A 6,109-nucleotide genomic window follows, 5' to 3' on the forward strand; every position below is an offset into this window, starting at 1 on the left:
TGTAGTTTTATTTTAGGCATATTTAAATACAACACAAACTAGATAGTGGTGGTGTGCACCTTTAATCCCAGCAATCAGGAGGCCGAGGCAGGCAGATCTCTGTGAGTTCAAGGCCAGCCTGGTCTACAAGAGAGCTAATTCCAGGACAGGGTCCAAAGCTAGAAAAGAAACCCTGTCTCAAAAAAATCAAAAAAGTCCCCTCACCACATAATAATCAAGACACTACACAACTAAATATACAGACTAAAGAACGAATATTACGAGCTGCAAAGGAAAAAGGCAAAGTAACAAATAAAAGCAGACCCATCAGAATTACATCCAACTTCTCAATGGAAACACTGAAAGCCAGAAGGTCCTGGACAAGTATTATGCAGACACTAAGAGACCATGGATGCCAGCCCAGACTACTATACCCAGTAAAGTTTTCAATCACCATAGACAGAGAAAATAAGGTATTCAATGACAAAACCAGATTTAAACAATACCTATCCACAAATCCTGCCCTACAGAAAGTACTAGGAGGAAAACTCCAACCCAAGGAAGTCAACTATATCCACACACACACACACAAAAAAAAAAACAGGTAATAAATGATCTCACAGCAACAAATCTTAAAGAAGGGAAATGCACACACAATGTCATAAACAACAACAAAAACAAAAATAATAGGAACTAGCAATCACTGGTCATTAATATCCATTAACATAAATGGACTCAATTGACCCATAAAAAGACACAGGCTAACAGATTGGATATGAAAACAGAATCCAGCCTTCTGCTGTATACAAGAAACACACCACAACCTCAAAGACAGACATTACCTCAAGTAAAGGGTTGGGAAAAGATTTACCAATCAAATGAACCTAAGAAACAAGTAGGTGTAGCTATCCTAATATCTAATAAAATAAACTTCAAACTAAAATCAATCAAAAAAGATAAAAAAGAATATTTCATATTCATCACAAGAAAAATTCATTAAGAGGAAGTCTCAATTCTGAACATTTATGCCCCAAGTACAAGGACACCCACATTTATAAAAGAAACATTACTAAAGTTTAAATCACACATTAATCCACACACACTAATACTGGGAGACTTCAACACCCCACTCTCACCAGTGGACAAACCTATCAGACAGAAACTTAACAGAGAAAGAAAGGAACTAACAGATGTTATGATTCAAATGGACTTAACAGACATCTACAGAACATTTCACCCAAACACAAAAGAATATTCCTTCTCCTCAGCACCTCATGGAATAACTCCATATATTTTATCGGATCACCACAACTTAAAGTTAGAATTCAACAACAATACTAATTTCAGAAAGCCCACAAACACATGGAAATTGAACAATGCTCAACTTAATCATCAATGAGTCAAGGAAGAAATAAAGAAAGAAATGAAAGACTTCCTAAAATTCAATGAAAATGACCACACAACATACCCAAACTTACGGAACCCAATGAAAGCAGTGCTATGAGGAAAGTTTATACCACTAAATACCTACATAAAGAAGCTGGAGAAATCCCACACCAGCAAATTAACAGAACACCTAAAAAGTTCTAGAGCAAAAAGAAGCAAACTCACCCAGGAGGAGTAGATAGAGGGAAATAATCTAATTGAGAGCTGAAACCAATAATAAAGAAACAAAGGAAGCAATACAAAGAATCAATGAGACAAAGAATTGGTTCTTCAAGAAAATCAACAAGATTGACAAACCCTTATCCAAACTAACCAAAAGGCAGAGGGAATATGCGAATTAACAAAGTCAGGAATGAAAGTGGGGTCATAACAACAGACGCTGACTCATCAGGTCGTACTTCAATCCAGAGACTCATCAGGACATACTTCAAAAAGGTATACTCCACAAAATTGAAAATTTAAAGGAAATGAACAATTTTCTGGATAAGTACCACATACACAAATCAAGACCAGATAAACAAATTAAACAGACCTATAACTCATAAGGAAATAGAAACAGTCATGAAAAGCCTCCCAACCAAAAAAAGCCCAGGGTCAGACGTTTTCAGCGCAGAATTCTACCAGGATTTTAAAGAAGAGCTAATACCAATACTCCTCAAATTGTTCCCCACAACAGAACTGACAGTGGGACCAGGATTAACCCTAAGGCATAAACTGACTGTGGAGCCTATTCTCTATGGAGAGATACCTTGCTCAGTCTAGGCATGGGGGAGGGGAGGTTGAGCCTTGTTCCTGGCTTAAGGAGGTGATGGAACAAACGTAGTTGACTTCCCAAGGGAGGCCTTACCCTCTCTATGGAGCAGATGGGGCATAGGGTGGGGGAAGATGGGGGAAACGGGAGAAGAGGAGGGGGAGAGAGAGAGAACTGGGATTGCTACTTAAAAATAAACAAATAAATAGATGATAGATGATAGATAGATAGATAGATAGATAGATAGATAGATAGATAGATAGATAGATAGAAGATAGGTTTTATAGTAGATTGGTTGAGAAAAACACGCTTATGTTAAGAGTCTTGGGAGTGTCCAGTCTCTAGTCACACGGACAACACAAAGGTCACTAGGCCATAAAACATGTCTGCTTCCAGCCTTCTGAGTGTATAACAGGTCATTTGTTCCTTCTGTTGAAGAAACAACCATGTGCAAATATTCCAAGATTTCCTAATTCTTATCGCAGACACAGAGACCTCTATGCCCCACACAGCCTTTATACATTGCTTCACACTGGAGGAGGCAACAGAGAACAAGCCATCGTAGCCCCTGGCCTGACCCTCATGACCACTGGCCCTTTCAAGATGGCAGTTCCCGGGCTGGAGAGATGGCTCAGAGGTTAAGAGCACTGACTACTCTTCCGGAGGTCCTGAGTTCAATTCCCAGCAACCACATGGCAGCTCACAACTGTCTGAAAATCCAGTTCCAGGGGACCTGACACCTTCACACCAATGCACATAAAATAAAAGATAAATAAATCACAAATTTTTTTTTAAAAAAGAGAAACCCTGTCAAGAAAAAACAACAACAAAAGAACCCAAGACACAACATTTGAAACATGAAATGTTTCATGGCCATTGTACCTAAAACAGATGTACAATGTATACAGTGTATATCTCTAGGTGACTTTAGTGTCACTGAGTGGGGCCATGCACAACCCTCAACACCTTAGTGCAGAACAAACCCCTAGAGCATGGGAACAAGACTGGAGGGCCTCAGTGCAGGACACGACAATGTGACAGCACACCCTGAAGCATCAGTGAACCTAAAGGGAACAGAGAGCTAACATCTGGGGCAGGCGTTTGATGACTGATGGGACTCGAGTCCAATCAGGGACACAGCCCACTTTAGAGGCGTGGCTCTGGATTCTACTATGTGTCCTTGAAGGGATTCCCTTTGGCTAGGGAATGAACCCAGCCTAAGCAGGCCTATTCATCCAGCCCTGGTCACTTGTCTCAGGATATCACCATTCCCAATGTACTCACCAGGGAGTAGCAGAGAGTCAAAGCTGAATGCCTCCCAGGGAACCAGGTGCCAAATCTGGGCATTTTCCAATGTTGCACAAGTGTATTACTGAGGTATATTTGCCTTCCCATCAACCTTTGCTCAGCTGGCCACTCGGGACACTGGTGATTTTTTTGACAAAGTGCCCTGGTTTCCTTTGCGGGCTGCTCTGCAGAACCCTTGGCACCTTTTCTGCCCCCATCCCCGCCCAGGGCCATTTCTTACACCCCAGCATAGCCTTATTGACTCATCCTAACACTTCCGACAGTCAGGTACAGACCTCGAGCAGACAGTACCTCTCATTCTTGGAATTCCATGAACCCAGTCCCATCCTTTGCAGACCTGTATCCCATCCTTGGACGCACCACTGTCTGCTGCTTAGGTGCAAGATTTAGAGGAGACAGCAGCATCACCGGGTTGCTGTTGGAGAGGAAAGAGAATCTGAGAGGGGAAAGTGAGAAGAGGATTCAGGAAGCTGTGGGTTCATGGTGACGCTGGTGCTTAGGGGAACACGCGGTGTGGAAAGCTGCTGGACAGAACCATTCATTATGTGTGCGACTTTCTTGGAGGGAACCTGGGTCACACGCATCTGAACCAGTGTGCACTAAATGCAGGAATAACAAAGGTAAAGATGAACACATTACCACCTGGGGGCAGAGAGGGGGCCATGCCACCAACATCCTGCTCACTGTGTTTCTCTATCAGTTTGTGAGGTTAGAGGCCTTAAGTCAGATTCCTCATTGATGCGGGGATGAAGGGGGAATCATAACTCCACTAGGTGAACTCAAAAAGGGACAGCCTGGGCTGGAGAGATGGCTCAGCAGTTAAGAACACTGACTGATCTTCTGAAGGTCCTGAGTTCAACTCCCAGCAACCACATGGTGGCTCACAACCATCTGTAATGAGATCTGGCGCCCTCTTCTGGCCTGCAGGCATACAGGCAAACAGAACACTGCATACACAAGAAATAAATAATTAAAAAGAAAAAAAAAAGATGGGGACAGCTCTGCAACAGTGCCAGCTAGCTGTTTCTCTCAGTTTTCTGTCGACCATGTGTGACTGGAACTCTCTACTGGCAGTTTAGTGGGGTATAGAGCCAGACCACAGTCATGCTCTAGACCAAGCCTGGTCTTGGCCTTTCTCTTGTGAGGCACCTTAGTCAAAACACCAAAACCAAAAGTAACTTAGAATGGAAAGGCTTCATTGCAGCTTACATGTCCCGATCACAACCCTTCCTGAAAGAAGTCAGGGTAGGAACCCAAGCCAGGAACCTGGAAGCAGGAACTGAAGCAGAGCCCGTAGAGAAGTGCTTCCTGGCTTGCTCAGCGTGCTTTCTCATATAGCTCGGGAAAACCTGGCCAAGGCAGGCAGCACCCACAATGGGCTGAGCATTACCACACCAATCATTTAGCAAGAAAGACTTGCCTGTAGGCCAGTCTTTATGGAGTCATTTTCTCAATGAGAATCCCTCTTTCCAAATGACTCTCACTTGACCAAACAAACAAACCAACAAAAACTAGCCAGGTCCCTGCCCATAGATTGTTCCGTATGGTGCATCTGCTCCTGTCCATCAGACCTAGCGAGTCTGATAACTGTGAGTCTGGTCACCTCACCTGATGTAGAAAGAAGACAGCAAGACACTCTACGGTTTCCAGCCTTCCTACTTGAAGTATGGGCAGGCAAGTTCTGTATAAGGCGAGGTCAGACGCCAGGACCCAGAGGAGATATTTGAGAGGTACACCAGACAGACCACTGAGGACAAACGATCCCCTAAAAGAGATTAGTGGGTGTATTAGTCAGGGTTCTCTAAAGGAACTGAACAGACTGTAAGTATGTATGTATGTATGTATATGTATATATTCCTAAGAATCCCTAAGACATCAGCCTCACAGACTGAACAACTACTGGATTCCATTAGGAGACAGCAAAAGCTTCCTTCTTCCATGTCCTTTTATGTGAACTGCCATCAGAAGATGTGGCTCGTATTTAGGGTCTTCCCTTCTCAAATGCTTCAGATTTAGGATGAGTCTTTATGGTGGTTCAATGAGAATGGCTCCCATAAGTATATATACTTGAATGTCTGGTTTCCAGTTAATGGAATGGTTTGTGAAGGGTTAAGAGGCGTGGCCTGGTTAGAGGTGTGTCACTGGGGGTGGGCTTTGGAAGTCTCTCTGCTTGATGCCTGTGGATCAGGATGTAAGCTCTCAGCTACTGTTCCAGGGCCATGTCTGCCTGCCTGCCTCCCTCCATGCTCCCACCATGCCCATCATACACTAGGCTTCCTTTTATAAGTTGCCTTGGTCATAGTGTTTATTACTTCACGTATGTTTTTAGGTATGAGTGCTCTGAATGCATGTATGCTGCAGGCCAGAAGACGGCATTAGATCCCATTATAGATGGTTGTGAGCCACCATGAGGTTGTTCGGAACTTTGGGAAAGTAGCCAGTGCTTTTCACTGCTGAACCACCTCTCCGGGCCCTGGCCACAGTGCTTCACCACATCAAAAGAACAATAACTTAGACAGTTTTCCCACCACAAATAATCCAAATGAGAAAACCCTCTCAAAGGTAATTCCTGATCAAGTTGACAACCAAGACTGGCCATGACCGAAAGGAAAGGTGCACTTTTCT

The sequence above is a fragment of the Myodes glareolus genome, chromosome 9 (assembly GCF_982192425.1).
Source record: "Myodes glareolus chromosome 9, mMyoGla1.1, whole genome shotgun sequence".
NCBI lineage: Eukaryota > Metazoa > Chordata > Mammalia > Rodentia > Cricetidae > Myodes > Myodes glareolus.